The sequence below is a fragment of the Stegostoma tigrinum genome, chromosome 22 (assembly GCF_030684315.1).
Source record: "Stegostoma tigrinum isolate sSteTig4 chromosome 22, sSteTig4.hap1, whole genome shotgun sequence".
NCBI classification, from domain to species: Eukaryota; Metazoa; Chordata; class Chondrichthyes; order Orectolobiformes; family Stegostomatidae; genus Stegostoma; species Stegostoma tigrinum.
Window position 1 is genome coordinate 38305872 of NC_081375.1, and position 10771 is coordinate 38316642.

Here is a 10771-nt window from a genome sequence, read left to right on the forward strand (position 1 = left end):
ACCTGGGAGTGTTGGTCCAGGATTCTCTAAAGGTTAACTTGCAGGTAGAGTCCGTAATTAAGAAAGCCAATGTAATGTTGTTGTTTATCTCAAGAGGGTTGGAATATAAAAGCAGCGATGTGCTTCTGAGGCTTTATAAGCCTCTAGTTAGGCCCCATTTAGAATACTGTGTCCAATTTTGGGCCCCACACCTCAGGAAGGACATACTAGCCCTGGAGCGTGTCCAGCGGAGATTCACACGGATGATCCCTGGAATGGTAGGTTTAACGTATGAGAAACAGCTAAGGATCCTGGGATTGTACTCATTAGAGTTTAGAAGGTTGAGGGGCGATCTAATAGAAACTTACAAGATAATGTATGGTTTAGAAGGGGTGGACGCTAGGAAGTTGTTTCCGTTAGGCGGGGAGACTAGGACCCATAGGCACAGCCTTAAAATTAGAGGGGGTAAATTTAAAACTGAAATGAGACGACATTTCTTCAGCCAGAGAATGGTGGGCTTGTGGAATTCATTGCCGCAGAGTGCAGTGGAGGCTGGGACGTTGGATACCTTCAAGGCAGAGATCGACAAATTCTTGATCTCAGAAGGAATCAAGGGCTACGGAGAGAGTGCAGGGAAGTGGTATTGAAATGCCCATCAGCCATGATTTTAAATGGCGGAGTGGACTTGATGGGCCAAATGGCCTTAATTCCACTCCTATGTCTTATGGTCTTAAGATCAGGTTTCATCACATGCTGCAGTCTGCTGGGGCCTTTATATAGGCAGACAAGAGTTTGCTGCACCATCCTGATGTGTGCTGTGCTCTGTACAGCTGAAGCAGGCAACACCGTGATGTGATAGGTGCTGAGGAGCTGGAAACGGGAGCAGTTGACAAGAGAAGTCTGAGGACATTAAGCTAGAGGAAGCTCTGTTTGGGAATGACAGATTTCAGCTGCATTAGGGTCTCAAAGGCAGACAGGACGTGAGAGACGCCAGACTCCAGAGCTGTGAGCAGGGTACAGAAGGTCATTGTGGACTGTAGACTAATTGTTGGTCATGATGAATACATTTCATTTGCATATGAGGGCATACTGCAACCTCTGCTTGTTTCATTTGTTTTGGCAACTGTCAATGAAAGCTCATGTTTAGAATTGTACGATTGCTTGCCTGTGTGTGACGTTACCTTACTGACAAGACATTGGTGTCCATGGGCAGTGGGGACAGCGTGACATTAATTGCAACAGGGTGTTTAGACGGGATGTAGCTACGGACAGGTAAAGTGTGTGGCCTGGTAATTAAACATCAACTAGAATGAGAGAATGGTGTACTGTGCACAAAGAAATGCCAATGAGCACTGTACTCTGTGCCTGCTAATGCCATGATGTTAATGTGATTGCCAATGCCTGTTTGGGTGCACAGTGCCTTTCAAAGATAGTGGAAAGAATTTAAAGTTTTTAGCAAAGATCTGTAGCTTGGGTTGGGGTGAGGTTGTTGACTTGCTCGCTGAGCTGGCTTGTTCTCGTTCAGAACTTTTGACACCATGCTAGGTGACATCATGAGTGAGGCCTCTGATGAAGAGATGTTGTTCTACTCCATTTGGAATTTATACTGTCTGGCCAGTTATGGTGAGTAGTGTCTTTGCTGGTTTTGATCTGTATGGGTTTGTATATGGGATCCAGTTTTATGTGTTAGTTGATTACATTATGGGTGGAGAACCATGACTACAGGAATTCCCATGCATATCTATGTTTAGCTTTGGCTACTATGGTTACCTTGTTCCAGTTAAACTGATGGCCTTCATTGTCTGAGTGTACGGATATTAAGGAGAGTTCGTCGAGCCCTTTTGCTGCTAGTTAATGATGGCTAGTTTCCTCCCTGTCTGTCTGATGTAATGTTTCTTGCAGTTGTTGCATGGTATTTTGTAAACCATGCTGGTTCTGCATGTTGTGGGGAGGGGTCTTTATTCTTTGTAAGTGTTCGTCGCAGAATGGCTATGGGCTTATGATTCCTTGTGGTCTTTGGAGTCTTGTTGTCACTTCTGATATATTCCTGATGTAGGGCAGTGTGGCCAATATGTTAGGGCGTACTGTTGTTGTCTGTTTAGTAGGCATCTGTGGATGAAGTTGCAGGGATATCCGTTTATAGCGAGGATTTTGTATAGGTGCTCTTCCTTTTCCCTGTGTAGTTCCAGGGTGTTCAGTGAGTCCTGGCCCATTTAACTAGTGTCCTAAAGCAGCTTTGTTTGTGGGTGTTGGGGTGGTTCCTGTGGAAGTTGAGGCTTTGAATAGTGTGGGTTGCTTTTCTTATACGGAGATTTGGAACTCCTCACTGGTCGTATGCTCAATTCTAACATCCAGAGAACAGAAGTTGATTGTTATTTTCTTCTTCCCTTGTGAATTTAATCCCTGCAAATTTATCATTGATGAGATGGTTGGTCTCTTCTAATTTGTTGTGTTTATTAATGACAAATATGTTGTCTACATACTGGATCTACAATTTAGGTTGAATGTGGGGGAGGGTGGTGTGTTCTAGTCTTTGCATGGCTTCTTCTGCAATGAGTCCTGAGATGGGTGACCCCCATTGGTGTACCATTGATCTGTTTGAATACTTGACCATTAAAGACGAAGTGTGTGGTGAGGCACAGGTCTAGTTGTTGTCATTGCTAATGGAGCTGCTGGTCAGCATTGCAGCTTTCTCTAGTAATGTGGTCACTGCTTCTTTGGTTAGTGGGATGTTGATTGATGTGAATAAAGCTGTGATGTCAAAGGATACCATAATCTCATCATTGCTGATATTTTTTGTTCTTGAGGTTATTGAGGAAATCTTGGGTTAAGTGGACGGAATGGGGAAGAGCCATTGACTAGGCGTTTCTATCTCTGTTGTAGATCCTTGGCCAGTTTGTGTGAAGGTGTATCTGGTAGGGAGATGGGCCTGAAGGGGATGTCTGGTTTATGTGCTTTCGGGAGTCCAAAGAAGCGGGGGGCATTTGTGCCGTCTGGTTTCATTCTCATGTGGTCAGTCTTGGTTATCTGCCCTGCATTCATTAATCACTTCAGTGTCTGGGTGATCCTGTTACCCAGCCATGGTGTTGGGTCTATTACCACCCCTTGGTAAGTGATTGTATCTGCAAGCAATGCCTGTGCTTTCTTAACGTATCAGAGATAATAGGAACTGCTGATGAAGGGTCTAGGCCGGAAACGTCAGCTTTGCTGCTCTTAAGATGCTGCTTGGCCTGCTGTGTTCATCCAGATCTACACTTTCTTATAGTAGCCTGGTTTATTCATAATTATGGTGTCGTGCCCTTTGTCTGCTAGTAGGATTATAATGTTCTTGTCTTTCGCGAGTTTGTCTAGTGTTTTCCTCTCTGATGCGTTCAGGAGGTCCCACTCGTTCCTTCAGCTTAGTGTGGGGATTATAGTTTGTCGGATAGCTTGTTGTGTTTCATCCGTGAGTCTGTTGTCTTTTAATGTGGTCTCCAGGGTGGCTACAAAATCTGTTCTGTTTACATCTTTGTGGTTATAGTTCAATCCGCATAGTAGGACAACTTTCTCAGTTTCTGTGAGTTGTCAATTGGATGGGTTTCTTATCCATGTGTCCGGTTTGTTGTTGTCCTCATCTTTGTGGTGGAGTAGAACAACATCACTTTATCGGAGGCCTCACTGATGATGTCACCTAGCATGGTGACGAAACGTTTGAACCATAGTGTAAAGAATGCTGATCTTTTAGTGGATATCTGGTGCCAGCATGGGGCAGAGTAGATAGTTAATAAGACACACTTGCTAAGAGCCTGTGAGAAATCTCATGATGAGAATCCCTTCAAAAAACTCACCCTTAGCCAAAAAAGCATAAGATTCAGCCTGGTGACATTGCTGCTGCAATAAAGTGTCGAGAGAAATAGCATTGATGCTAAGGTGGAGCCATCCACATAAGAGAGAGAAGGGAATAGAAGGTGATGCAGACTGAATTGAAACCAGGCATTAGAGAGAATCTGTCCACACCAAAGTGATAAATATTGGGAATAATCTTCCCAGCAGACTAATAGGAATTGGGAGCCTCCACAAAAGAGATTGACCAAAATCCTGAAACTCCCTTCCTAACGCCTATGCGTATGTACCAATCTCCATGGACTGCAGTGGTTCAAGAATGCAGATCAATGCTACCTTCTCCAGGGTAATTAAGGGTGGGGAATCAATGCTTTCCTAACCAAATTCTGTACTAAATATTTGAGGAATACGCTTCATTAAACCTTTTCTGATCTTTGGAGTTTTTCACGTCCTTTGTCTCCAAATTATGCTTCTGATTTTCAGCTGGTCCTACATTAATTCTGTTAAATCTCACTTGTTTGTGGGCGAGAAAATGTCACCTCTGGTGTAAATTCTGCACATTTTGTTTAACGGGACTGCAGTTGGTCTCACCACCCCGGGCCTTTTTTCTTTCTTGTTTTGATATAGTTATGAGGCCAGCAGTATCCCCGAATTAGTCAGAGGTGCTGTAAGATAAATGAGGCATGTTGTTGTTAGAGACAAATTACAGATCCAACTGAAGCAGATTTTTGCCTCTGCCTTCACAGAGCCTTAGAATGAAATCAAAACAAGATGGAAATACTGTGTGGGCCTTGCAGAAACTGTGGAGAGAGGACATGTCAACGGTTGGAATATCATGCTTCCCTGGCTAACATGTTTGAATAAATGCAGTGTTTATTCCGTTCCTTCTGATCCCCAACCCATTTCCATTTTATTAAAGGCAATAGAAAATTTGGTTTTACCTTATGCCTTTCGATGCCTTTAAGTGGATAATTAATGACTACTTTATTGCTTTGTCCTGACTTCACCACCATTTTACTGAGAATAAACCAAAAGTTCTGCAGATACCGGAAATCTGAAACAAATTCAGAGAATGCTGGAGAAGTTCAGCAGGATTGGCAGTGGCTGTGGAAAGAATGTAGAGTTAATGTTTTAGATCCGGAATGATACTTCAGTTTGAAAGAAAAATCATACCGAGACTTGAAAGGTCAACTCAATTTCTCTGTACGATTTTACCCTTGGCTGGGGGAGGCCGAAGCGAAGTGGTAGCCCAGACGCAGGCTGGTGTCAAGTTAAGGGGTTAATAATTTTGGTGATTGTATGAGCCCATCAGAGACCACCCATTCTGCCAAAGTCATTTTAACCTTAACCCATTCCAATCTCCAAAATCTTGTCTCTTAATGCCCTTACTGGTTTCTCTGAGGTCTGCCAGCCAGGTCTTTCAAATATCTCAGACTTAATCTCCAACCTGGCCTCCGTCCGCTCCTCCTCTTTGCAAATGCCTATACTTCCAGCAGAGCCGTCCCCACTGGCACGACAGAACTGCAGGCTATCAGATTGGCCAGCAGCTCTCAAAGAAGGGGCTTCCTCATCAGACTGAGGGGTGTAAAAGTCTTGCCCTTAGTCAGGTATGCACCAGCAAATGCTAAATTGTTGTGGGATTGCCTGAATGGGCAGGAATGTGCACCCTGCCAACAGGCCTAGTAACCCCATCATCCTGTCCTATGTTCCAGGCCAATGGCCTTTCATAAGAATTTCCAACACTTTCTGTTTATACTTCAGATGCCCAGCATTTGCACTCGTTTGGTAAAAGCCAAATACTGTGGAGCCTGGAGAATGGAAATTTAAAGGAGAAAGTGCTGGCAAAACTCAGCAGGTTTGTGGACTGAGAAACAGAGGTTTCCTGGCTTCCCAGCTGCAGGACTGCCTGCAGGTTACACTGGAAATCTGCAGAAATAAGACAATACTGAGGGGCATGTTGGCGCCTGTGGAGTGACATGAGGATGTCACTAACTTCATGGAGGTGATTCACTACTGGTAACGTGGGTCAGGCAGGAGGGGGAAAGTTCATCGGAGTTAGAAGGTGCAATCCTAAAAGAGGAAGCCACAAGAAGGAAAATTCACCTTTGTTACCCAATGGCCCACCCACAGGGAGATCCCTTTGTTGCCTGCAAAATTTTAATTTAAATTATACCCCTCTTGGAGCATCTTCAGATTAAGATGCCTCTTGTGAACTCTGATCTACCTCTCCCATTTGAGCTGCTGAAGCTGAAGATCTCTGAGACTTCCCGATTTGACCAGCAAAATCTAGGTTCTGCTTCCTTTCATTAATTGGCATAGAACTAGGAGGCCACTTATGGCGATATGGCTGTACCAGTCTCACTGTTGGCATGTGTGGCTCAGGACCCCCACTTTGGCCCAATGCTAAGGGTCCTAGGCCTGTGGCAAAACTTTGTTCAATATCAGAAGCAAGCAGATCAGACTATTTTAGTTTTGGATTATGAATGGCATGGTTGGACCGAAGAGTCTGTTTCCGAGTGTATTCAAGACTCTGTGACTGTATGGGTCTAAAGCCCAGGGACAGGTTTCTCAAATTTCTGCCCCTAGCTGATGAGACAAGACTGAAGAGCAGAAATTAAAATCACAGCTTTGCCAACAAGGTGTTGATGAGAATTGAAGTGATCCTGGACAATTAGAGAGCAAGGATTATTAAGGATTGTCGATGTAGTCTAAAGCTCACATGTTTTCTTGTGGTTGAGAACTCATTACGTCTTCGAACCAGGGCACTCAAACCAACACAGTTCAAAATATTAAAAAAGACAAATCTTGCTGATAACTTTATGGTAGCTCATCCAATGTGACAGATTGCTGTTGCCTTGGGCTGTGTTGATCTGATTTGGGTTAGAGTCCTTTCACTTGATATTAAAAACACATGTACGCAGCATATATGTGCACATTGTATATGCACATGGTAAGTGTGTTAACAGCTAACCCTCTGGGTGAAGAAAAATATCCTTAGCATACAGACTAGTCAAGTGCTGACTGTATGAGGTGGTGCCAACTCTGCTGGGGTTCTGATGTCTTAGGCCCACAGACCTATCATTGATTCTACTTGGAAACAACAAACAACAAAGACAAGTGAACCTCAAATACGTCATCAAAAACATTTGAATACAAGTCTTACAAGTTAAAATGAGATCCCATCTATCCTTTCTGGTGGGCGTTTCAAAGAGTAGGATAGGTGAACATTATTTATCTCTTAATCAATATCACAAAAGCACATTAAACAGTCATTGCTATGTTTACTGTCAGTAGGGGATTGCAAATTAATTGTCATGTTTCTTACCTTACCAGCAGTGACTACACTTCAGAAATATTTCATTGGCTATAAAACACCTTTAGGTCATTCTGAGGTAAAGAAAGGAACTATGTAATCTCTGAACTATGTAAAGTCTTTCTTTCTTGCTGAACGCACCAGTGCTGTGTCAATGGATATTACATTTGAGGATGGGTTGATGGAGACTGCTAGGTCACAGAATTATATCATTAACACAAAATGAAAACAGGCTGATCAACCCAATTGGTCCCTCTTGGAGTTTTCCTTGGAAACGGAAATATTAAGAAGACATTTGAGAGTGGTGTTCAAAATCATGAGGGGCAGGCACAGTAGAGGGAGAAAAAACTATCTCTGTTGTTGAAAGGATCTAATATCAAAGCATGCTAATTTATGGGATGCATAAGAAGCAATGGAAACATGAGAGACAACCTTTTAGTAATTAGAATCTGGAATGCACTACCGAGAGTATGCTGGAGGAAGATTAAATTAAAATTATTGAAAGAAACTCTAATCAGATAAAAAAGGCTCAGGGATAAAGGGGGGGGGGGATGGGTTAGTGTGGGGAACCAGGTAAGTTGTCCAAGGGGCTGGCACTGACACAATGACCTGAATCCTCCCCACTTATGCTGTCTGTTTTATGATTCTGCCGACTCAATTGCCCCCATTGGTTGGAAACAAAAACAGAAGTTGCTGGAAAACCTCAGCAGGTCTGGCAGATGCATCCGCAGTTCGTTGTTTTTTTTATTTCCTATTGGTCAGAAGCCTGCCGAACATAAAGGGCCAAAGGTTTTAAACTGGGAGCAGCACTTTTAAGGTGACACTTCTGCCCTCATCTGAGGTGGCGTTCTCGACTTAGAGACCTATTGACCAATCTGATTGGCCTCTGGCTCTGTGATTCCAGGACAGCCACGTTTGAGCGGTTAACATTACAGTACCGCAGGCCACCTGTGAACTACAGGAGTTTCCAAAGCTGGACTTCAACATGAGTCCGGGTCATTGGAGGGAAGAGGACAGGCGCTTCTGATGGGCACCAGAGACCCACAAAGGCGATCCGATAAGTCCAAGAGACCGTCAGATATAGGAGCAGAAGTAGGCCATTCAGCCCATCAACTCTGCTCTGCCATTCAATGAGATCATGGCTAAGCTGATAATCCTTTACTTTCCTGCAATTTCCCTATAACTGTTGATTCTCTTACTGATTAAAAATCTATCTTGGCCTTGAATATACTTAACAGTCCAGCCTCGACAGCCTTCTGTGCTAAACAATTTCACAAATCCACAACTTTATGTGAGACAGAAGAAATTCCTCCTTATCTTCAAATCTTCAAACACTCTTGGTGAGGATTTGTAAAATGAAACCTTGTGGCATGGTCATCTTATTGGAATTAGACCCACACGTCACCCACAATAAAACCACAAATGTTGGAAAAGCCCAGCAGATGTCAGCTTTTGCCATCCACCTGAGGTGTGTATCTTTCCGCTCAGCAGGTCCCACGCGTACTTCCAGACTTTTTTTCTGTTTTTATAACAGATTGCCAGCATTCTCAAGGCCCTGTTCCCTCCCTTGAAGGCCGAAAGTCAGTCACGAATGATAGTTCTGGCTGAACTGAGAATGGCCATGCCCATTCCTAATGTCCTCCGAACACATCAGGAGGTTAGTGAATGAATGAAAACGGGAAGAACTGTTGATGCTGTAAATCAGAAACAAAAAAAACAGAAATCGCTGGAAAAGCTCAGCAGGTTTGGGGCAGCATCTACGGAGAGAGAAATCAGAATTAAAGTTTCGGGTCGAGTGACCCTTGATCAGAACAGTAAATACATGAATTTGGCTGAGGTGGTACAGGCCGATTGTCGGCTGAATGAATAGTCCAAGGAAAAAAACATATTCAAGAGCAGTGACACTTCCGGATTGCGAGCAGTTATAGAGTCTATTGGAAGCGCTTACATTCAGAGCGCCGCTGGTGTAGTGGTATCATGCAAGATTCCCATTCTTGCGACCCGGGTTCGATTCCCGGGCGGCGCACTCTACTTTTTGTGAAGGAACAGCAGTTCTGTTTGTCCCTGGAGTTTATGTGTGAGAACGCTCTTTCCTCTTTTTAATCCTTTATTTCGTACACGTTTTCAAACTATAAAAGATCTTCGATCTACCGCAGAATGTTACTTTTTGTTAAGCAGACTTCCTCGATTCGCGGCAGTGCAGAGGCGGGGAGGGACTGAGTTGTCTCTCGGCTTGGAGCCGCTTCGCCGCCGCCGGAGCTGGGGCAGCGCAGGCGAGCAGTCCCCTGGACGAGGACGACAAAGCCTCGGCAGGTCACCAGGCAAACTCCACTCAGCTTGGGAGTGAGGAAACAACGCTGCAATTCCGCGTTTGTCTCTATCCAACACCGGAACTATATCCATTTTCTCCCCCCTTGGTCCGGGAACTCTCCACCTCCGTTCGTGACAGCACCTACGCCCTCCACCTCCTCCAGAACTTCCAATTCCCTGGTCCCCAACACCTCATTTTCACTATGGACGTCCAGTCCCTATACACCTGCATTCCCCATGCACATGGCCTAAAGACCCTCAGCTTCTTCCTGTCCCGCAGGCCGGACCAGTGCCCCTCCACGGACACCCTCATCCGCTTATCCAAGCTCCTCCTCACCCTCACCCTCTCTTTCAATTCCTCCCACTTCCTACAGACAAAGGGGGTGTCCCTGGGCACCCGCATGGGCCCAAGCTATGCCTGCCTCTTTGTAGGATACGTGGAACAATCCCTCTTCCATAGCTACGCTGGCCATAAACCCCACCTCTTCCTCCATTACATTGATTACTGTATCGGCATTGCCTTGTGCTCCTACGAGGAGCTCGAACAGTTCATCCACTTCACCAACACCTTCCACCCCAAGCTTAAGCTCACCTGGACCATCTCCGATACCTCTATCCCATTCCTGGACCTCTGTGTTCCCATCTCATGCAACCACCTGGAAACCGATATCCATTTCAAGCCTAGCGACTCCCACAGCTACCCAGAGTACACCTCCTCTCACCTACCTTCCTGCAAAAATTCCATTCCCTATGCCCTACCCAATTCCTTCACCTCCGCCGCATCTGGTCCCGAGATGAGGCATTCCACTCCCGGACATCCCAGATGTCCTCGTTTTTCAAGGACCGCAACTTCCCCTCCACAGTTGTCGAAAATGCTCTCGACCATGTCTCTCGCATTTCCCGCAACTCATCCCTCACACCCCCTCCCCGCAATAATAACCAAATAATAACGCCCCTCATCCTCATGTACCACCCCACCAACCTCCGGATCTAATGCATCATCCTCTGACATCTGCAATCCGACCCCACTATCAAAGACAATTTTCCCTCCCCGCTCTTATCTGCTTTCCGGAGGGACCACTCTCCCCATGACTCCCTTGTCCGCTCCACACTCCCCACCAGCCCGGCACTTTTCCCTGCAACTGCAGGAAGTGCTATACTTGCCCCTACACCTACCCCCTTACCCCTATCCCAGGCCCTAAGAAGACCTTACACATCAAACGGATGTTCACCTGCTCATTGCCAATGTGATATACTGTATCCGCTGTACCCGTTGTGGACTCCTCGACATCGGGGAAACCAAGCGGAGGCTTGGGGACTGCTTCGTGGAACACCTACAATCAGTTC

The 10771-nt window shown here is 45.2% G+C and overlaps 1 non-coding gene across 1 annotated transcript; it reads left to right on the plus strand.

Moving 5' to 3' along the window:
• Window positions 1-9069: 9069 nt before the first annotated feature.
• On the plus strand, window positions 9070-9140 carry trnag-ccc (transfer RNA glycine (anticodon CCC)). Its single transcript has one exon. It is a non-coding gene; the product is annotated as a tRNA-Gly (tRNA).
• The last annotated feature ends 1631 nt before the right edge of the window (window positions 9141-10771 follow it).